Source organism: Bos javanicus, chromosome 16 (genome assembly GCF_032452875.1).
Source record: "Bos javanicus breed banteng chromosome 16, ARS-OSU_banteng_1.0, whole genome shotgun sequence".
Taxonomy (NCBI): domain Eukaryota; kingdom Metazoa; phylum Chordata; class Mammalia; order Artiodactyla; family Bovidae; genus Bos; species Bos javanicus.
The window spans coordinates 79057400-79081982 of record NC_083883.1 but is presented as its reverse complement, the minus strand read 5'-3'; the positions used below and the strand labels follow the sequence as shown (position 1 = coordinate 79081982).

Sequence of the window (24583 nt, the reverse complement as noted above, 5' to 3'; positions counted from 1 at the left end):
TTGAGTCGGTTGAACTGAGGTGGATGAACCTAGAGCCTCTTATGCAGAGAGAAGAAAATCAGAAAAAGAAATATTGTGTACTAAGCATATGTATGGAATCCAGAAAATGGAACCGGTGAACCTATTTGCAGGGCAGGATGCACAGACAGAGAGAACAGACTTCTGGACACGGTGGGGGAAGGAGAAAAGCCGCCAGTGGGAAGCTGCTGTAGAGCGCAGGGGACTCAGCCTGGTGCTCTGTGACGGTCTAGAGGGGTTCGGGGAGGGAAGCTCGAGAGGGAGGGAACGTATGTATGCATGTAACTCACTCACGTTGTTGTTCAGCAGGAACCAGCATATTTACACCACAAAGCAATTCTCATCCAATAATAATTTTTTTAAAACCTGTAGCTTTATGTGTTTCCTCCCCCACAATCGTCTATCCTAGAAACCTGTTTATTTCCAGTGTAGCACTTACCACAAGCATTGTTTTTAGCTTACTTAAAAATAGTAACACATTTATTGAGTACAAAAATAAGATGTATCACATTTTTGCATTCTTGGGGAAATTATCCCGTGTATTGGGGAACATAGATTACATAGGTCATTGCTCCTGTAAAGCCCTTAGCAGGTGATGGGATAAGACCTTTTCCACAGCACACAAGTGGAAAGGCTGGACTCACATCTGAGCGGGGCATTGCAACTTGTGGAAAGACGCCCTGTGTGTGGTTTACATGTTTATCGGTGGGAACTTGTGTGAATTTTCATCTGATGGCTCCTGTCTTCCCCTGAAATAAGAAGTTGAACATATGAAGGTGTGATGAGGAGCTGCTGGGTTGGGGATTACGGGAAAGAGTCACCTAGCAGAGGGCCGATCTCTGGACTAAGAAAGTGCAGTAGGAGCACAGTTAACCCTTAGACTCTGTAAAGTTTGTGGTCTTCATCTTAAAGCAGGGTCAAGCAGAGTTTGTTTCTCTTCAGTTACATTCAGTTGTTTGGGTGAAAGGGTGGAATAAGTGGAGAGTTGAATTTTAGCCAGGGTTGGGGTCTCAAACAGAAAGCAGGACAAAAAAGAGACAGTGGTAAGATAACTGGAGAGCCACATTAAGGAGTGATTTCTATGATGGGTCATGGAATCTAAACTCAGTAAGGAGGGAAGAGAGGGCATGAGGTAAAGAACAGTTGATGGACTGGAAACCCCAGTGGAGTCGCACATTTTTGGAGTTTAGATTCTGGAGTGAGCAAGCTTAAAAAGCAGGCAGCTGGAGTCAGAGAAGGGGAATGTGTGAAAGGAGATTGTGGAACCACTGCAGTGATTCGTTGGTAATAAATACACCTGGATAAAAACTATAGGAGGGAAAAACTGAACTGAAGAATCACCGAGATTATGATGATGGCAGTTTTGGAGCGAGTAGCCGTAAACCAGATAGGAAATGATTTGAGGAATGACGGGGAGGGACCCAGACATCTGTGCATGACAAGCCAAGACCACCACCCTGTAGGATGCCTATATGCAGATGAGAAAAACACACACCCCAGCAAGCCCTCCACACAGACGCTGCTGTGCAGAAGGTCAGCTTGGAAGTGAAGGGTGTTTTGAGCCCCTAAGAAAGAAGAACCTCACTCACACATGGTTCCACCTCTGAGCAAGGGCTCCTGGCTTAGGAAGAGGTCCAGTGTGCCCTCAGGTTGGAAGTTACCCTGCAGGCACTCTGTGCCCCTGCATCATCTGGCTGGAGTAGGGGACGGAGATTCAGGCTGTGGGCATTTTATGGAAAAGAAAGCAGCATCTAGGAATAAGAGCACTGACTGCCTGTCCCTGCCTCACCTGGATGTGAGCGTGAAAGGAGAGGCATTTTCTGTGGAATCAGTATCCTCAGGGAGCATCCCCACTTAAGTAACAGAAGGTAATGATACTTTCGCAGAAGAGGATGGGCATACTGGGATTTTACGTCTGAAAAGTAACGTGTCTCAAAGGCACAGTGGAGGGGTTTGGGGATGTGGGAGGTTTTGAGACTGAATCTTGGGAAACAGTGGCAGATTTCATTTTCTTGGGCTCCAAAATCACTGTGGACAGTGACTGCAGTCACTAAATTAAAGGGCACTTGCTTCTTGGAAGGAAAGCTATGATAAACCTAGACAGCATATTAAGTAGAAGAGGTATCACTTTGCCAATAAAGGTCCATATAGTCAAAGCTATGGTGTTTCCAGTAGTCATGTATGGATGTGAGAGTTGGACCATAAAGAAGACTGACTGCTGAGGAATGGACACTTTCAAACTGTGGTTCTGGATAAGACTCATGAGACTCCCCTGACTGCAAGGAGATAAAATCAGTCAATCCTAAAGGAAATCAACCCTGAATATTCTTTGCCAGGACTGATGCTGAAGCTGAAGCTCCAGTACTTTGGCCATTTGATGCGAAGGGCTGACTTGAAAAGACTGTGATACTGGGAAAGATTGAGGGCAAGAGGAGAAGGGGGCAGCAGAGGACGAGATGGTTAGACGGCATCACTGACTCAATGGACGTGAGTTTGAGCAAACTCCGGTAGAAAGTGAAGGACAGGAAAGTCTAGCCTGCTGCAGTCCATGGGGTCGCAAAGAGTCAGACATGACTTAGCAACTGAACACCAACTTGGGCTTCTTATGAAGATTAAAGTAACTTTGGATGAAGACAATAATTGCATTTTGAGATGAGATGAACAATCAATTCTAATTGCCGCCTTGTCAATCTTTGCCCGACTTTGTCGAGGTTAGTATAAAAGCCACAAGAGGAACATACAAAGAGAATTAAGTGTATCCCAGAATATGAATCATGACTGTCCTTAATAAAACCTCATTTATTCTGAACAAATTAATAGAGAAGTTGTCTTATTTTGATCTGAGCTGAACTAAAGCTTACTGTTTTATGGTATATGAAGGTAAGGTTTGCCTAACAAATTATTAATATAAATGATATTGCAGATGTTTAACTTACTTAGAAGTACTCTTTCCATGACATTTTCACATAAATGAGTTAAATTGATCCTGTTAATTACCAATGGGTCATTTAATGTGTTATAAATATATATATATATTTATAAATATATATATTATATAAATATATATAACACATTAAATGACTCATTGGTAATTAACAGGATCAATTGAGAAGGCAATGGCACCCCACTCCAGTACTCTTGCCTGGAAAATCCCAGGGACAGAGGAGCCTGGTAGGCTGCAGTCCATGGGGTCGCTAAGAGTTGGGCACGACTGAGCGACTTCACTTTCACTTTTCACTTTCATGCATTGGAGAAGGAAATGGCAACCCACTCCAATGTTCTTGCCTGGAGAATCCCAGGGACGGGGGAGCCTTGTGGGCTGCCGTCTATGGGGTCGCACAGAGTCGGACACGACTGAAGCGACTTAGCAGCAGCAAATATATATATGAGTGCATTTTCACACAGTAAAATCCTATTTATGATAAATAAATGTGTGCCCCTATAAATATAAAAATGCATCCTTATTCTAGCTGGAAGTATATTCCAATTTTGTCTCAACAGAAAACTTAATTTTCTACCCAGTTTTACAGTCTTAGATTAATAGTATCATCTAAGTCCTGCTTTCTTTCTTAATTCTAATGAACACCTAAATCTTTAATTTAGAAATGACCTGTTAACGTATGTTACCTCCAGACCTCTTCAAAGAAGGATGCAGCTTGGACTAGTTTCAGAAAACCCCTATAATGGAAATTAGTTCTGATTCTGTTATTAATTAACTATCAAACCTCTACAAAATCACTTTATAAAATATCAGATACTTACAGAGACTGAACCAGACAAGCTTTTGAAGTTCCTGTCAACTCTAAGGTTCATGGCCATTATTAAGTCTTAAATTAATAATGACCCAACTTTTCAAATGTGGTGTGTAGAGAAAGTCTCCCTAAATTTAATAATTGGAATTCATAAGCATGCATTTATTTAATGTCATGTTAATAAGGCTTATGAAAAAGTATATGGGATAGAAAGACCATACCATTTTCTATATCATACAACATTCTAAACAGAACTTTTACAATAACATTTTCCCTAGAGATTATTATACTAAGTGAAGTCAGACAGAGAAAGACAAATATATGATACCACTTATATGTGGGCTTCCCTGGTGGCTCAGACGGTAAAGAATTAGCCTGAAACGCAGGAGACCTGGGTTCAATCCCTGGGTTGGGAAGATCTCCTGGAAAGGGCATGACAACCCACTCCAGTATTCTTACCTGAAGAATCCCCATGAACAGAGGTGCCTGGGGGGTTACAGTCCATTGGGTTGCAAAGAGTTGGACATGACTGAGTGGCTAAGCACAGCATAGCACATCACTTATATGAGGAATCTCAAATAATACAGATGAACTTATTTAAAAAAACAGACTGACAGATACAGAAAATAATCTTAAGGTTACCCAAGGGGAAAGGGATAAATTTGGAATTTGGGTTTAACAGATACAAACTGCAGTATATAAAATAGATAAACAAGGACCTAGTATACAGCATGGGGAAATATAGTCAATATCTTGTAATAACCTATAAAGGAAAAGAATCTGAAAAAATTTATATAATTGAATTACTTCGCTGTATACCTTGAAACATTGTAAATCGACTACACTTCAATGAAAAATAACATCTTTCTAATTTAAAAATAAATGCATATTGGCTATTGAAAATTTGTAAAATAAAGCTACAGGCAAGGATTTCACTACCAATCCCCACAGCCATGTTTTAAATCTACACACTTGTCTCCTTTCTAGGAGTATATATTAATAAACTGTTACACAAATGAAAATAGTTTTATGAGCTGTTTTGTTTTCCTCCTAATAGCATCATTAAAAGTATATATTTTTAAAAGATAACCTTAACTTTCACCTCTGGTCATGATGGAGTAACTGTCACCAGATTTGCCTGACAGGAAATGATTAGAAAACAGGACTAAATACTCTAAAAAATTAATAAAAACCTCAATTAAATAGAATTGGGAGACCAGCAGGGGAAGCTCTCATGCCCTGGTACAAGAACAGAGCCAATGGGAAGAAGAAGGAGTCCTAACTGGCAAGGACTCAGCCAATGAAAAGCCATGGACTCTGTTTGCACAGCCCTCCTGACTTCTGACTTCCTGTGTTCTATTAAAAGCATTCTCCTTCCCTGGCCATGCGGGGACTTACAGGTGGCTCACCATGTTTTCAGATCCCAAATTGCAGTTCTTTGCTGATTCCAAATAAATCCATCTTTGCTGGAGGAATTTCTGACAGTCTATTTGTTTCAGTCGACAATATGAAACAATTGTTTACAGCCACGAACGACAAGCAGCACAAAGTGTGTGATTGCTGAGATGGGAGGAAAAACAAGCCCTAATATTACTCTGGCTTTCTGGCCAGAGGCACCTTCCAGACTAAGTGCAAGGAAGCATGATCTAAGCAGAGTGCATCTCACACAGCAGAGAAATGAGTATGTGGGGAAGCCAACGTGGCTGGAATTTATAAGGCAGAGCCACCAGAAAGGAAAGCAATACTTTAAAAAAAAAATCCAAAATCACACAGAGGAGACTTGAAATTTTGGCAGGATACTAAATAGAGAATCTAAAAAGATAAACCTAATAGAGCTAAACTATTTTTAAAGACTGTTATAGCACCTTCCTAATACAGCTTAAAAATAAGCCTCAAAAATTAGGGTGATCCACAAATAAGTTAGGGCTTCCCTGGTGGCTCAGATGGTAAAGAATCCAACCATAATGTGAGAGACCTGGGTTCAGTCTCTATGTTGGGAAGATCCTCTGCAGAAGAGCATGGCAACTCACTCCAGTATTTTTGCCTAGAGAATCCTCATGGATAGAGGAGCCTGGCGGGCTGCAGTCCAAGGGGTCACAAAGAGTCAGACATGACTGAACAATTAAGCACAAGTAAGTTGAAGGGTGAGCACCAAAGAATTGATGCGTTTGAACTGTGGGGCTGGAGAAGACTCTTGAGAGTCCCTTGGACAGCAAGGCCATCAAGCCAGTCAATCCTAAAGGAAATCAACCCTGAATATTCATTGCAAGGACTGATGCTGGAGCTGAAGCTCTAATATTTGTCTACCTGATGCAAAGAGCTGACTCATCGGAAAAGACCCTGATACTGGGAAGGATTGAAGGCAAAAGGAGAAGGGGGCAGCAGAGGACGAGATGGTTACATAGCATCACAGACTCATTGGATATGAATTTGAGCAAACTTTGGGAGATAGTAAAGGACAGGGAAGCCTAGCATGCTGCAGTCCACACAAAGAGTCGGACATGACTTAGTGACTGAACAGAACAGAACAGGACAGACCAAGAAGTTATAATACATAGCTATCAAACAAAAACCGTCTAGATCTTTAAAAGGGAACAACAAACAGATCAAAACATTCACATGTCAACCATCTAATCCAAAACCTGCTAGATACGTGACGTGCATGGGACTCATTTTAGCTTGAAGAAAAATCAGTCACTAGACACAGAAAGAATGAAAGGAACAACTTCTATAAATTTCTATGATTTAAAAGGAAAAGATTAACAATTTGGAGGAAAATGAAATATTCAAAATAACCAAATGAAACTTCTAGAGTTGAAAAAATGCAGGCTTAAATCAAATACATGCTGGATGGGATTAATAGGAGGTTAGATGTTTCAAAATAAAAGATCGGTTAAAGATTTTATAATAGCCATTAACCAAGCTGGAGCACAAAGAAGGGAAAAAAGAAAACTGGAAAAAATAGTGAATAGAGCATTGGTAAGTTCTAGAACAATACCAAGTCTTCTAACATGTTACTTCTCATATCAGGAATAAGAGACGGGACATCACTACAGACCCTATGGACATGTAAAGGATAAGAGGTTTTATTAAGTTTATTAAGTTTATCCCAATAAATTTGACAACTTAGATAAAATAAATAGATTTCTTAAAAAATATAAATTGCACAAACTGGAAGATAAAATATTGAAATTCTCACTAGCTACATACCTAAGAAAAAAATGAATTCATAGTATGAACTTTCTTTCAAAATAACTTCTGGTCCAGGTAGATTCACTTGTAAACTTACCAAACATTTAAATAATAAATTATAAAGATCTTTCATCAGCTCTTTCAGAGAATAGAGGAGAAGGAAACATTTCTCAACTCTGTATATCCCAGTACTGCAAGGAGATCCAACCAGTCCATCCTAAAGGGAATCAGTCCTGAATGTTCATTGGAAGGACTTATGTTGAAGCTGAAACTGAAAGGTTGTTGTTGAATCATGCGAATACACCGGGATTCTTGGCCCCCGGAGAAGAAGAATTCAATCCGGGGCCAGAGACAAGGCTTGATCGCTCAGAGCTTTTGTGTAATAAAGTTGTATTAAAGTATAAAGGAGATAGAGAAAGCTTCTGACATAGACATCAGAAGGGGGCAGAAAGAGTACCCCCCTGCTAGTCTTCAGCTGGATGTTATATAGTCACTAGCAGTCTGTTAATGAAAGAAAGGAATGTCTTAAAATTTAGAATGGCACCAGACCCCTCACCCATAAGATGCATTTTGGGATAATCTTGGCACCAAATGGTTTATCCTGGTCCATAAAATGATTAACTTGAGTCTTGAAGAAGGGCAGACCACCATACAAATAGTTTCACTTACATAGATTAGGGGAACAATATCTGAGTATAACATACTGGTTTGTCAAGTAGGTTCTGGGCCAAGAGGCGGAACCGACTTGGAGACAGAGTTTGGGGTAAAGGCATAGCACATTAGCATAGCTTAAGACAAACATTTCCATAAGAAAAAGGCATTGGTTATCTCTAGGCTCAAGAATAGCTAACTTCAGGTGAAACCAGGTGTCATTATGGCCACACAGTATTTTAAGAGAAACCTCCCTTTAAATTTGTATAGAGAAGGAAAAAATATTGCTAGTTTGTTTCCTCCTGCCGCTTAAGAGAGAAAAGTGTCTGACACTTGCAGGCTATTTCCTCCATTTGGAGACCCCTGGCCTTCCTGCCTGTTACCCTCTCATTTTCATTGACTCCAGTCCCCAGGTCCTGGTCTACAAAGACTGTGAAAAGTTTGTCCTTTCTTCCTCCTTGAGAATTCCAGACCCCTCTCTCCTTGGGGACCCCTAGATTTCCTATCAACCTGCCTAGGAAATGACTCTCTCAAAACTCCAATACTTTGGCCACCTGTTTTGAAGAGCTGACTTACTTTAATACACCCTGATGCTGGGAAAGATTGAAGGCGGGAGGAAAAGGGGATGACAGAAGACGAGATGGTTGGATGACATCACTGATTCAATGGACATGAGTTTGAGTAGACTCTGGGAGTTGGTGATGGACAGGGAGGCCTGGTGTGCTGCAGTCCATGGGGTCAGAAAGAGTCGGACATGACTGAGCAACTGAACCAAACTGAAAACCAGAGAAAGATATTAAAAGAAAAGAAAATATTAACAATACAATTTATGGTTTCAAGACCAGATGGAATTTATCCCATTGATACAATATTAACATTCAAAACAGCCACACATCAATAATTAATGTATTTAACCACATTATCAGAATAAAGAGAAAATATAAATCAATAAATAAAAACAAAAATAAAAAATTAATGTAGTTCTTTACATTAAATAGAATAAACAGGAAACATAATCATTTAGATGGCTATAGGGGCATTTGACAAAATCTAACATATGCTTCCAACCTAGATAGCATATTCAAAAGTAGAGACATTACTTTGCCAACAAAGGTCCATCTAGTCAAGGCTATGGTTTTCCCAGTGGTCATGTATGGATGTGAGAGTTGGACTGTGAAGAAAGCTGAGTGCCAAAAAATTGATGCTTTTGAACTGTGGTGTTGGAGAAGACTCTTGAGAGTCCCTTGGACTGCAAGGAGATCCAACCAGTCCATTCTAAAGGAGATCAGCCCTGGGAGTTCATTGGAAGGACTGATGCTAAAGCTGAAACTCCAGTACTTTGGCCACCTCATGTGAAGAGTTGACTCATTGGAAAAGACTCTGATGCTGGGAGGGATTGGGGGCAGGAGGAGAAGGGGACGACAGAGGATGAGATGGCTGGGTGGCATCACCGACTCGATGGATGTGAGTCTGAGTGAACTCCGGGGGTTGGTGATGGACAGGGAGGCCTGGCGTGCTGCGATTCATGGGGTCACAAAGAGTCGGACATGACCGAGCGACTGAATTGAACTGAACAAAGGTAAATGATAGAGGTTTTTTTTTTTTTTTTCTCTCGGGAAGATCCCCAGCAGAAGGCAATGACAACTCCCTCCAGTGTTCTTGCCTGGAGAATCCCATGGACAGAGGAGCCTGGCAGACTACAGTCTATGGGGCTGCAAAGAGTAGGACACAACTTAGAGGTTAAACAGCAGCCATCCAGGATCTATATGACTTTAAAATATCAGCAAGATTTGGTGAGTGAAAGACTACTGATGAAGGTAAAGTTTCTGTGCCATGAATTAAATTGTTGTTTAGTTACTCCGTTGTGTCTGACTCTTTTGCAACCCCATGGATGGAGGGGTTGCCAGGCTCCTCTGTCCATGGGATTTCCCAGCCAAGAATAGTGGAGTGAGTTGCCATTTCCTTTTCCAGGGGATCTTCCTTACTCTCCTCTCAAAAATAAGAAGGACTCTTATTAAGGAAATGTTGCTTACGTGTTCTCTTAGGTTCATAAAGAATCACAAAAGTTGATTTTAACTAAACCCAGGAAGGCTTCAAATGGTCATGACAAATAATTAGCATAATAACATTTTCAAGGGCCCACAATAAAATTTGTGAAATGCAGACGTTGTTGCCTTTGAAATTTCCACAAAGAGAATAAAAGTTGAGTTGTCCTGCTGCTGCTGCTGCTGCTAAGGCGCCTCAGTCGTGTCCGACTCTGTGAGTTGTCCTGCTGCTGCTGCTGCTGAGTCGCTTCAGTCGTGTCCGACTCTGTGCGAGACGGCCTACAGGCCACTGGCCATTTCCCAATGCAAAAGTTGAAAGTCTCAGTCGTGTCCGACCCATCAGCAACCCCACAGACGGCAGCCCACCAGGCTCCCCTGTCCCTGGGATTCTCCAGGCAAGAACACTGGAGTGGGTTGCCATTTCCTTCTCCAATGCATGAAAGTGAAAAGTGAAAGTGAAGTTGCTCAGTCGTGTCCGACTCTTGGTGACCTCATGGACTGCAGCCTACCAGGCTCCTCTGTTCATGGGGTTTTCTGGAGTGGGGTGCCATTGCCTTCTCCATGAGTTGTCCTAAAACATTCTAAAAAATGTCCTCTAAGACCCTGGATCATGTAACTCTCCAAAAGTCTTCCAAGCAATTTGACATGAATACAGAGAAGGAGAAGAAGTTAAGGAAGACTTGGCTTTGAGCCTTGAAACAGAGGATGACAGTCCATCCAGAGAAATGTACTCCGGTACAGCAGAGTGGCAGGCAAGGAACTGCAAGTGAGCAGGTGGGGAAGGGCACAGTGGAGGAGCAGGTGGACCGTTCATACTGACTCCTGACAGTAACGCTTTCCTTTGATTATTTTCTAAGGTCACACAATTTTTTGCCAATTTTTTTCTTGTAATATTTCTGAAGACAGACAACCTATTCCTGCTTTGTAATTTTCTAAACCCATCTATTCCTTTTGTGAAGCCTGGGCAACACTGGCCCTTTTAAATGCTCTGGCAACATCCACGTTTCCTCAGATACAGAGTGGTTTTACAATTCCATCTCTACGTTTTTTCATTGTTCTGGTGTGTCATCTGTGTAGACCTAGAGTTTTGAGTTCATTTAAAACAATTGTCTCTTTTAATCTTCTTGCTTATTTTGAGCTTTCATTCCCCTTTTAATGATGTTCATCTCTTTTAAAAGATTGCAAGTTCAGACGAATTCAGTTTGGCCTTTGCCCCTTGTCACTTAGTTCAAGTTGGTAATATGGTTGTGTTTCATTTTAGATGCTGTTTTCATTTGGCCCGACAGATTATTAGACAGGATTTTGTATGGTCTTGTTGGGGGAGTGTTTGCTGTAAAAGACTTTCTTTGTAAATTGCAACTTCACGTCATTTAATCATTATTTTAACAGACAGCAGTGTGGTGTTTTCACAGCCACTGGTTAACCAACAAATAAGTCAACCTATGGCCTTTTCTGGGTGGGAGGGAGCCACAGAAATAGCATCATCCTTCTTTTCTGTAATTAAAAGAAGTGAGCTACCTTATTATAAGAAAACACAGGGAAGCTTTGTAACACCTAACTTCTAATGTTTCTGGAAATTCAATCCATTGAGATGCTTTCCTCCAAATTGAAGAAAAATAAAACTGCTCCTAGGCTGAGGTTTTGGTGTGTCAAGTTTCAGCTTACAATAGATGTTTTATGGCACACTTAGGAATCACTAAAAATAAGAAGGCACGTAGAACCGCTGACACAGCCTCTTTTAAGGGGCTGCTCCCTCCTGGCACCGATACAATTTTATCCAAGAGCTGGAGCTAGCGGGTCCAAGTTTCTCAGTCCCAGAGGGGCAGGATGAAAATGTGAGAAAAAAGTGCTTTTTATCGGTAAACACTCCCTCAATTTTTTAGAAAATTTGTTAGTGAGTACAACATCCAAAAAATATACTCTCAGTGTGCAAGGGATTCCTAAGTCAGTTTCGAGGTTCAAAACAGGATTGCTTAGGTAGTTGTGATATTTTGAAACCATGAATTAAAAGAAATAACTAAAGGAAATCTACCTTTGCTTGCTTTAAAAAAAAATGAAATGATAGTTCAGAAATAGAGTGAATACCTTAATTATAACATTTCAGAGTTCCCCTTGCTTAATTTTCTATTTTCTATTCCTGGGAAGTAGGTGAGTTAGTTCAAGAAAGAGCAACTAGAAATTGTTATTATCAAGGGAGAAATATATATGGACAATTTTTTTAAATTTTACTACTAATAAAAGGATATAAGATTTGGAAGTTTAACTTTCTCTGAACCAAAAGAAGAGTATTAAACTACAGAGCGCACAAAACTTTTTAGTCAAAGGTCTATACATGATAGTTTAATTGTAACTCAGACAAAATAGGATTTAATCATGAGGAAACACTTTATTATTTAAAATATATACATCTTTATTCATGAGGGAACACTCCCTTATGAACTTCTACTTAAAGTTATAATCAATGTCATTTTGAAGATCATGCATTATGTTAGTTTTCTATGGCTGCTGTAATTAGTAAGTACGAAGATAGTGGCTTAAAAGAACATGCTTATAGGCAACCAGTTTGCCTGGAGAAACCAGGCCTCACAGACAGTCACACTGGCCAGCCCCACCCACCGACACACCTACAGTAACCACGCACCACCACTAAAGGAGGGTGCTTGTAACCCACACAGGGACACCCTGCAGTACCTGGCTCTGGTGACCATGGGGGATTGCTCTCCTGAGCCCCACAGAGAACCTTCTACATAAACCCACCCCTTCAGAAATGGGAGATGTAGCTCAACTATTGAATACACAGAAATAAGCACACAGAATGGGCAGAGTGAGGGGACAAAGAAATATATTTCAAATGAAAGGGCAAGACAACCCCAGAGAAAAAGAACTAAACAAAATAGAGATACATAATCTGAAAAGATCTTCTGGAGAAGGAAATGGCAACCCACTCCAGTATTCTTGCCTGGGAAATCCCATGGACAGAGGAGCCTAGTGGGCTATAGTGTGTGGGGTCGCCAAGTCAGACACAATTTAGTGGCTGAGCATGCATGCAATCTCCCAATAAAGGGGTCAGAATAATGGTCATAAGTATGCTCACTGAGCTTGGGTGAAGAATGGATAAACATGGTAAGATCTTGAACCAAGAGTAAAAAAAAAAAAAAGGAAACAATAAGAGTTGAAGAATACCATAACTGAAATGAAAAATACACTACATGGAATCAACAGCAGTTAGATAATGCAGAAGAATGGATCAGTGATCCCAAAGAAAGGGTAGAGGAAATCACCATGCTGCAAAGCAAAACAGAAGAAAAGGGGGTCATTTAAAGCAATGATCCCCAACCTTTTAGACACTAGGGATGGCTTTCACGGAAGACAGCTTTTTCCATGGATTGGGGAGATTGGGGAGGGGGTGGTTTCAGAATGATTCCAGCTCATTGCATTCAGTGTGCACTTTATTCTATTATTATTATTTCAGCTCCACCTCAGATCATCAGGACTTAGATCCTGGAGGTTGGGGACCTGGCTTAAAGGATCTCTGGAATAACATCAAGTATACTAACATTTTTATTATAGGGTTCCTTGAAGGAGAAGAGAGAGGGAAAAGGGCAGAAGACTTATTTCAAGAAATAATGGCTGAAAACTTCCCTAACTTGGTAAAGGAAGCAGGCATCCAAGTCCAGGAAACAGAGACATTATAATTAAAACTTCAAAGTTAAGCATAAAGAGAGATTCTTAAAACCAACAAGAGAAAAATAACTAGTTAAGTACAAGGAAACCTCCAAGAAACCATCAGCTGATTTTTAAGCAGAAACTTTACAGAGCAGAAGGGAGTAGCACAATATATTCTAAGTGTTGAAAAGAGAAAATGTACACACAAGAGTAGTCTACTCAGGTTATCATACAGAGCTTAAAAAATATAAAGGGTTTTAAATGTTTTATGGAGACACAAAGGACCCCAGATAGCCAAAGCAATACAGAGAAAGAACAATGGAGCTGGAGGAATCAGGCTCCCTGATTTCAGACTATACTGCAAAGCTATTGTCATCAAAACAATATGGTACTGGCACAAAAAAACCAGAAATATACATCAATGGAACAGGATAGACAGCCCAGATGTAAACTTACACACCTATGGTCAATTAATCTATGACAAAGAAAGCAAAACAATACAATGGAGAAAAGACAGTGTCTTCAATAAATGGTGCTGGGAGAACTGGACTTATACACGTTAAAAAATTAAAGTAGAACATTCTTTAATACATACACAAAAATGAACTCAAAGTGGATTAAAGGGCTAAATCTAAGACCTGACACTCTATAACTCTTAGAGGAAAATATAGGCAGAACACACTTTGATGTAAATCACAGCAATATCTTTTTCAATCCATCTCTTAGAGTAATGGAAATGAAAACATAAAATAAACAAATGGGACCTAGTTAAATTTAAAAGCTTTTGCACAGCAAAGGAAACCATAAAAAAATTAAAAGACAACCCACAGAATGGGAGAAAATATTTGCAAACAATGCAAAAGAAAATGGATTAATCTCCAGATTTTACATACAGCTCATGCAGGTCAAAAAAAAAAAAACACACACACACACACACAAATAACCCAATCCAAAATTAGGCAGAAGACCTGAATAAATATTTAACAACAACAATAACAAACCACACAGATAGCCAACAGGCACACAAAAAGATGTTCAGCATCTCTAATTATTGGAGAAATGCAAATCAAAACTACAGTGAACTATCACCTCACACCAGTCAGACTGTCCATCATAAAAATGTCTACAAATAAATGCTGGAGAGGACATGGAGGAAAGGGAACCCTCCTACACTGTTGGTGGGAATGTAAATCAGTACATCTACTATGTACTATGGAGAACAGTATGGAGTTTCTTTATAAACTGAAAATAAAGCTATCATATGATCCAGCAATCCCACTCCTGGGCATATATCTGGAGAGAATCATAATTTGAAAATATACATGTACCCAGCTGTTCACCGCAGCACTATTATAATAACTAAGACATGGAAGCAACCTAGATGTCCATTAACAGAGGAATGGATTAAGATGTGGAATATTACTGGAATATTACTCAGCCATAAAAAAGAATGAAATAATGCCATTTGCAATGACATGGATAGACTCAGAAAGTATCATATTTCCTGAAGTCAGATGGAGAAAGACGAACATCGTATGATTTTGCTTATATGTGGAATCTAAAAAAAAGTATACAAATGAACTTATTATAAACAGGAATACAGATTTGAACACTGAGCAAATTCCACAAAACAACTTCTGAATGCTGGCAGAGGACATCAGGCACCCAGAAAGGCAGCCCATTGTCTTCAAAAGGAGGTAGGACAAAATATAAAAGATAAAAAGAGAGACAAAAGAGGCAGGGATGGAAATCTGTCCAGGGAAGGGAGTCTTTAAAAAGGGAGAAGTTTCCAAACACCAGGAAACATTCTCACCGGCAGGTCTGGGGCGAGTCTTGGAATCTCAGAGGGCAACGTAACGGGGAGGAAAAATAAATAAATAAATAATAAACCCCCACAGATTATGTGCCTAACGGCAACTCCCAGCTGAGAAGCAGCCCAGACGCTCGCATCCGCCACTAGCAAGTGGGGGCTGGACAGGGAGGCGCGGGCTGCATTGCAGAGGGTAAGGACCGGGCCTAAATGCCCCGGGGGCAATCTGAGTGAACTAACTAGAGGTAGCAACCCAGACTGTGGGATAGCTATCCCGCGAAAAGCCCTAACCTAAGACACTGCCAGGCCCGCTCACAGAACAAAGGACTGAGCAGAGCTAGCCGGCTGCCAACCGGCCAGTCAGGGCCGGAGACAGGCAGGCAGGGGCAGTCAGAGCTGGAAGTGGGCAATTGTGGCCCCAGAGAGGCATCCTTTACCAAACTGCAAGCAGGATTTGTTGCTAACCAAGACTTCTTGGGATTCTGGATGGTCGACATCTGCCGGGAGGGTTGCAGCCAGAGATCAGCTCCCCAGAAGACACACACGGCACACCTGAGAAGGTGAGCGGGTTTTACACCCAGAAAACCGAGCGGCAGGGACTGGGGAGGTGATAAGACACACCCCCGACCTGGGGGCGACTGCGCTCGCCAAGCACCTGGTCGCCTGAGCTGCTCAGGCAACCTGGGACGGGCACAAAACTCAGACCCAACCGAGTCTGCGCCTTTGAGGAGTACCTGAGAACCTGAAGCTGAGCGGCTTAGATCTGGGAAGTGCACGCAACCCAGGGCCCGCCTCAGACAGTTTCCAGCAGAGCAACCTAGAGCCTGAGCAGTGTAGACCATGAAAGCACACACGCGGTGAGCAGGGGCAAACCCGGTGCGGCTGAGACGCTGCGAGCACTCCCCACACACGCCGGTGATGCTTGTTTGCAGTGTTCCTCCCGCCACACAGCACAACCGAACAAGTGAGCCTAAAAAAGTGACCACCACCGCCCCCTTGTGTCAGGGCGGAAATTAGACACTGAAGAGGCCAGCAAACAGTAGTTAAAACAAACAGAGGGAACCGCTTTGGAAGTGACAGGTGCAACAGATTAAAACTCTATAGTTAGCACCGACTACATAGGAAGGGGCCTACAGATCTTGAGAAGTATAAGCTGGATCAAGGAACTATCTGAAAATGAACTGACCCCACACTGTCCACAACAGCTCCAGAGAACATAAGCAAAACACTCTCGGACATAAATCACAGAAGGATCCTCTATGACCCACCTCCCAGATATTCCACCTTCCAGAGCATAGGAAAACACTTCCAGAACATAGGCAAAACACTCTCGGACATAAATCACAGAAGGATCCTCTATGACCCATCTTCCAATATTCCAGAATATTGGAAATAAAAGCAAAAATAAACAAATGGGACCTAATTAAACTTAAGCTTCTGCACAACAAAGGAAACTATAAGCAAGGTGAAAAGTCAGCCTTCAGAATGGGAGAAAATAGCAAACGAAGCAACTGACAAAGAATTAATCTCAAAAATATACAAGCAACTCCTTCAGCTCAATTCCAGAAAAATAAACTACCCAATCAAAAAATGGGCCAAAGAACTAAACAGACATTTCTCCAAAGAAGACATACAGATGGCTAACAAACACATGAAAGGATGCTCAACATCACTCATTATCAGAGAAACGCAAATCAAAACCACAATGAGGTACCATTTCATGCCAGTCAGAGTGGCTGCGATCCAAAAGTCTACAAGCAATAAATGCTGGAGAGGGTGTGGAGAAAAGGGAACCCTCTTACACTGTTGGTGGGAATGCAAACTAGTACAGCCACTATGGAGAACAGTGCGGAGATTCCTTAAAAAACTGGAAATAGAACTGTCATATGACCCAGCAATCCCACTGCTGGGCATACACACCGAGGAAACCAGAATTGAAAGAGACACGTGTACCCCAATGTTCATCACAACACTGTTTATAATAGCCAAGACATGGAAGCAACTTAGATGTTCATCAGCAGATGAATGGATAAGAAAGCTGTGGTACACATACACAATGGAGTATTACTCAGACATTAAAAAGAATACACTTGAATAAGTTCCAATGATGTGGATGAAACTGGAGCTTATTATACAGGGTGAAGTAAGCCAGAAAGAAAAACACCAATACAGTATACTAACACATATATATGGAATGTAGAAAGATGGTAATGATAACCCTGTATGTGAGATAGCAAAAGAGACACAGATGTATAGAACAGTCTTTTGGACTCTGTGGGAGAGGGAGAGGGTGGGATGATTTGGGAGAATGGCATTGAAACATGTAAATTATCATATGTGAAATGAATCACCAGCCCAGGTTCGATACATGATACAGGATGCTTGGGGCTGGTGCACTGGGATGACCCAGAGGGATGGGATGGGGAGGGAGGTGGGAGGGGGGTTCAGGATGGGGAACACATATACACCCATGGCAGATTCATATCAATGCATGGCAAAACCACTACAATATTGTAATTAGCCTCCAATTAAAATAAATAAATTTATATTTAAAAAAACATATTAAAAGAAACAAGAATGAAAAAAAATTTTTTAATAAAAACATTAAAAAAAACACTTTCTAACACTAAATTTACAAGGAATAATCACTTCCAATACTTTGACCACCTGACGTGAAGAACTGACTCATCAGAAAAGACCCTGATGCTGGGAAAGATTGAAGGCGGGAGGAGAAGGGGACGACAGAGGATGAGATGGTTGGATGGCATCACCGACTAGATGGACATGAGTTTGGGTAAATTCCGGGGGTTGGTGATGGACAGAGAGGCCTTGCGTGCTGCAGTCTATGGGGTCGCAAACAGTCAGACACGACTGAGCGACTGAACTGAACTGAACCATTTTCAATGATTGCAGTATTTTGAAAGCCATTAATGTGCTTTTTACTCTGACTTTTTGAGTAGGAGACCATCATATTGATTGAGATCTGGCTGGGGGAGGAGGTAGAGAGAAGGATTTTTTCACTCAAAGATGCAAATAAGGGCTTCCCTGGAGGCTCAGTGGTAAGGACTCCACCTGCCAATGCAGGAGACACAGGTTTGATCCCTGATCCAGCAAGATCCCCCATGCTGCAGAGCAGCAAAGCCATGCGCCACAACTACTGAGCCTGTGCCCCAGAGCGACTGAAGCCTGTGCATCCGAGAGCTCATGCTCAACAAGAGAAGCCGCTGCAATGAGAAGCCCGTCCACTGTATTAGACAGTAGCACCTGCTTGCCACAGCTAGAGGAGACACCCGAGCAGCAACAAAGACCCAGCACAGCCAAAAGAAACAAATACATTGTTTCTTTAAGGATGCAAAGAGGAAGAATGAAGTGATTTCCAGCTTCTAGTATGCAAAATAAGATTAGCAGCAAGAAATAACTTTGAATGTCAGGCATTCCTTTTGAGTGACTATAATCTCCAGGAGAATAGGTATTTTCTGTTTTGTTTATGGCCGCGTCCCCTGTGAATAAAGCCCAGTAACAGACTCTCAACAAAGAGCAGACATTCAACAAATATTTAGTGGACGAATGAACAAATGAACAAGGGAGTTTAATATCTTTATCTCCTCCTTTAATACATCAGAAACAAAGCCTGGAGCTGCCAATTCAACCTAGAGTTGCCAAATTCATGGAATTCTCCCCTAGAGTAGAAAATAAAACTTTCTGTAATAATGAAGGCCTCTTCTATGAAAGAAAGAATGTGCTTCTGGGAGAGGAGGGGGCAGGAAGGAGGTTTCACCTTTATCTCCCCAAGGAGATTATAGAGGAAGAGAAAAGAAGGAGAAAGACTACCAGAATGTGTGCCCTGATTTCTGTGCATTGAACAAGTAAAGATAACACTGAAGGCAGAGGAAAACCTGACCCCATTTTGTTTCAGACTTCTGAAAATGATGACCCTCGTGTGGCTCTCACCAACTCGAGGAGGGGTGATGTCAATCTGCCAGGGTGGTTTGGTCAGACAAAGAAAGGTACTAAAATTTAGTATTTCTGAGCAACTTTACCTGGTTCTTCTGCGGCACAGATGAGATCAAGAAGTAGCTGCAGAGTGACCAAGGAGCCTGGCAGAAGGGGCACCATGCTGGGAAGCAAAGTGAAGCTGAAGCAAGGCCTGCAGAACAAAGGTCAGGTCCCCACTGAATGAGGGTCAGAACTGACTTCCCAGCACGGAGCTGCTGCTGGGAGGGGCCGTCTTCCCAGGTGTGTTAGTTTTCTGTTGCTGTGTAACTAATGACCACAAGTGAGCAGCTTAACACAATACACATGTTTTATCTCATGGTTTCTGTGGTCAAAGGTCTAGGCGTGACTTAACTGGGTCCTCTGCTCAGGGGCTCACAGGCTACAATCAAGGTGTTGGTAGGCTGTGTCCTCATGCAAAGGCTCAACCTCACTCAAGTTGTTGGCAGAATTCATTTCATTTTGGCTATAAAATAAAGAGCCCTGAGTGAGTTATTCCTGAAAAAAAACAAACAAACAGGAATACACAGATTCAGAAAACAAGCTTATGGCTGCCAAAGGGGAAAACTGGGGGTGAGGAGGGATAAATTAGGAGTTTGGGACTGACGTATACAGACTACTATATTTAAAATAACCAACAAGGATCTACTGTACAGTATAGGGACTCTGCTCAATATTCTGCAATAAATTAAATAGGAAAGGAATCTGAAAAAATATAGGTATGTGAATGTGTATAATTGAATCATTTTGCTATACACCTGAAACTAATACAGCATTGGTAATCAACTATACTCCAATAGAAAATAAAAATAAAAAACTTAAACCAAGAGTGGTCTATCCAGAAAGGCTATTATACAGACTTAAAGGAAATATATGGAGTTTTCCAGCAGAGCGTCAGTTACATGATCTCATCACCACTAAATCGGTCATATAAGAAAGTTAAAGGGTTTTCTTTAAGCAGAAATAAAGAGGCCATAGTTAGAAATAATAAAATATATGAAAGGGAAAATCTCACCAGTAAAAGCAAACAGACAGTAAAGGTGGTGGATCAACTGCCTGCAAAGCTAAAAGACAAAAGCAGTCAGATCAGCTGTAACTACAATGATTAGTTAAAGGGTACACAAAAATATAAAGATGTGAACTATAATATCAAAAATGCAAAATACAAGGAGGGAGACATAAAAATGCAATGTTTTTAGGATGTGTTCATACTTCAGGTTGAAATAGACTAATATATACATCGATTATTATACATGAAACTCATGCAAACAATAAACACAAAATCTATAACAGATACACAAAAATAAAGAGAAATCCAAACACACTAAAGAAAGTCATTAATCAAAAAAGAGAGCAAGAAAATAAAAAAGGAACAGACAAAATTACAAAAACAACCAGAAAATAGTTAAGAAAATGGAAATAAGTACACATTTAAATGTAAATGGAATGTGTGCATGCATGCTCAGTCACTCAGTCATGTCTGACTTTGTGACCCCATGGACTGTAGCCCATAAGGCTCCTCTGTTCATGAGATTTCCCAGGTAAGATCCTGGATCGGTTTGCCATTTCCTTCTCCAGGGGATCTTCCCAACCCAGGGATTGAATCCACGTCTCCTGCATTGGCAGGCAGACTCTTTACCACTAAGCCACCTGAGAAGCCCAGATAAATGGAATCAATGGTCCAATTAATAACCACAGGGTGGCTGACTGGGTTAAGAAAGAAAAGCATGACCATATATATGTTGCCTAAAAGATTCACTACAAATCCAAAGACACATACGGACTGAAAATAAAGGCAAGGGGAAAGCATCCCATGCACATAGAAGCAAAAAGAAATTGGAGTAGTAATACTTGGACAGAACAGGCTCTAAGCGAAGACTGTACTAGGGACAAAAAAGGACATTACATAATGGTAAATGGATTAATCCAACAATCAGACATGACAATTATAAATACTCAATCACTCAATATCGGAACATCTACTTGTATAAAGGAAATATTAACAGACATAGAGAAATTGAAAACAATAATAGTAGGGAACTTTAATACCCCATTTACAGCAAAGGATAAGATTCTCCAGGCAGAAAATTAATAAGGAAACACTGGCCGGCTACCCAGGTTCAGTGGTAAAGAATCCATCTGCAATGCAGGAGCCACGGGAGATGTGGGTTTGATCCCCAGGTCCAGAAGATCCCCTGGAGGAGGGCATGGCAACCTTCTCCAGTATTCTTGCCTGGAGAATCCTATGGACAGAGGAGCCTGGTTGGCTGCAGTCCATAGGGTCACAAAGAGTCGGACGGCACTGAAGCAACTTAACACAGCCTTAAATGACATATTACACCAAATGAACTTTATCTATATACACACACATATATGTGTGTGTGTGTATACATACAGAACAGTCCATCCCCAGACACCAGAATACACATTCAAGTACACATGAGACATTCACAAGTAAAGATCAAATATTAGGTTGCAATACAAGTCCCAAGAAATTTGAAAAGACTGAAATTATATCAAGCACCTTTTATGACGATAACAGTATAAAACTAGAAAGCAACTACAAGCAGAAAACTCAAAAAGGCACAAACCCATGGAGGCTAAGCGAAATACTGCTGAATAATCAACGAATCAACACATAAAGAGGAAATTTAAAAAGCCTCAAGAAAAATGAAAACACAACCTTCCAAAGTATGTAGGACACAGCAAAAGCAGTTCAAATAGGGAAGTTTATAGTGACATAAATCTACTTTATAAAAGAAGAAGAATCTCTAATAAACTGTCTAACCTGATATTTAAAGGAACTAGAAAAAGAATGAAAAGACAAAGCCCAAAGGAAGGAAATAAAAAATATCAGAATGGAAATAAACAGAGACTAAAAAAGTGAAAAGACCAATGAAACTTAAGAGCTGATTCTTTGAAAAGATAAAATTGGCAAACCCTTAAACAGATTGAACAAGGGGAAAAAAAAAAGAAAAGGACTAAAAACTAAAATCAGACATGAAACAGAAGTTACAACTAATACCACAGAAATACAGATATCACAGGACTGCTGCAAATCGTTATATGCCCCAAACTTGGAAAGCCTAGGGGGAAAAGTGTCCTAGAAACACACACTCTTCTAAGACTAAGAAAGAGAAAATCTGAATAGCGCTTTTACTAGTTATGAAATTAAATAGGTAATCAAAAAACTCTCAACAAACAAAAGTCCAGGTCAACAGAAGAGTTAATACCTATCCTCAAACTCTTCCAGAAAGTTGAAGAAAAAGAAAAGCTTCTAGACTAACGTTATGAGGTCAGCATTACCATGGTACCAAAAATAGGCCAAAATACTACAAAAATACAAAGAAAATTACAGGCCAATATCCTCGATGAACACAGATGGAAAAATCCTCTAACAAATATTAGCAAACTGAATTCAATAATATAAAAAATATCATTTAAGAATGCAAGGAGAGTTGAACACTTGAATATCAACAGGATATACCACATTAGCAAAAAAAATGATAAAAATCATGAGCATATCCATAGATGCAGAAAAAGCATTTCACAAAATTCAATACCATTTATGATAAAAACTCTGAAAGTTAGTATAGAGGAAACATATCTCATCATAATACAGGCCATTTATGACAAACCCACAGCTACCATCATACTCAACAATGAAAAATTGAAAGCTTTTCTTTCAAAACCAGAAATAAGACAAGCTTGCCCGCTCCCATCACTTCTAACTTCTTATTGGAAGTCCAAGCCACAGAGTGATAAAAGAAAAAGAAATAAAAGCACGCATACTGGAAGGAAGAAGTAAAACGGACACTGTTGGCAGATGACATATTATGTACAGAAAACCCTAAAGACACCACCAAGAAACCATTAGAGTAAGTGAATTCAGTACAGTCAGAGTACAGCAGTAACACACAGAAAAGTGTTGCATTTTGATACACCAACAGCAAACTACCAGAGAGAGAAAGGAAAATCGCTCTGTTTACAATTGCATTCAGAAGAATAAAATGCCTCAGGATAAATTTAACTAAGGGGGTAAAAGACTTACATTTGGAAAACCATAAGATTCTGAATGGATTGGAAGAATTTATATTGTTAAAATATGTATACTACACAAAGCAAATACAATGACGAGTTGATGCAGTCTCTGTCAATAGCGTTTTCACAGAAGTGGAACAAATAATCCTAATATTTGTATAGAATCACAAAAGATCCCGGACAGCCAGACAATCCTGAGAAAGAAGTAGGAAACTGGAGATATCGCATGCTCTGAATTCAAGCTATATTACATACAAAGCTACAGTAGTCAAACCAATATGGTACTGGCATGGAAACAGACACAGATCAACGGAACAGAATACAGAGCCCAGAAAAGAACCCTCCCTTATACGGACAATTAATTTATGACAAAGGAGGCAAGAACACACAATACGGAAGCACACCCTCTTCCACAAATGCATTGTGACAACTGCTGCTGCTGCTGCGTCGCTCAGTCGTGTCCGACTCTGTGCGGCCCCAGAGATGGCAGCCCACCGGGCTCCCCCGTCCCCGGGATTCTCCAGGCAAGAGCACTGGAGTGGGCTGCCATTTCCTTCTCCAGTGACAACTGGCAGCTACATGCAAAAGAATGAATCTGGACCATTATTTTATACCATATACAAAAATGAACTCAAAATGGATTAAAGACTTGAATGTAGGACCTGAATCCATAAAACTAGAAGAAAGCATAGGTACAGGATGCTCTTTGACGTTAGTCTTAGCGATACTTTGTTGAATCTGACTCCACAGTCAAGGGCAAGAAGATCAAAAATAAACAAATGGGATTACATCAAGGTAAAAAGCGTTTGCATGGTGTTGCTTTTGCAACAAAACAAAGGCCACTTACTGAATGGGAGAAGATATTTGCAATCAATGTGTCTGATAAGAGGGTAATACCCAAAATATACAAAGAACTCATATAACTTAATACCCAAGATAAACAATATTAAAAATGAGCAGAGGACCAGAACGTTTTCCCAAAGACAGAGAGATGGCCAACAGGCACAGGAAAAGATGTTCAACATCACTAATCAGGGAAATGCAAGTCAACCTGTGGTGAGATCCCATCTCATACCTGCCACTTGGAAAACAGTATGGAGGTTCCCCTTGCAAATGAAAGGAGCACTACCATATGAGCAGACGCTCCACTCCTGGGGGTTCATCTAAGAAAACAAAGACGTGAATTTGAAAAGGATATATGCACCCCATGCTCACTGCAGCACTGTGTACAGCGGCCAGGACATGGAAACAACCTCAGGGCCCGCTGAGGGATGAATGCATAAAGAGGCGATGCCCACACACACAGGCACACACCGAAGGGCACACACACCCAGCGGGGCATTACTCAGACATGGAGGAGAATGAATCTTCCCTTGTTTCAACATCATGCATGGACCTAGAGGGCATTATGCCAA

The 24583-nt window shown here is 40.8% G+C and overlaps 1 long non-coding RNA gene across 1 annotated transcript; it reads right to left on the bottom strand.

The window, feature by feature from the left end:
• Positions 1 to 465: 465 nt before the first annotated feature.
• On the bottom strand, positions 466 to 19361 carry LOC133228207 (uncharacterized). The gene is made up of 2 exons (XR_009730126.1): positions 19175 to 19361; positions 466 to 767 (listed from the first exon to the last, which is right to left on the bottom strand). It is a non-coding gene; the product is annotated as an uncharacterized LOC133228207 (long non-coding RNA).
• Between the last annotated feature and the right edge of the window lie 5222 nt (positions 19362 to 24583).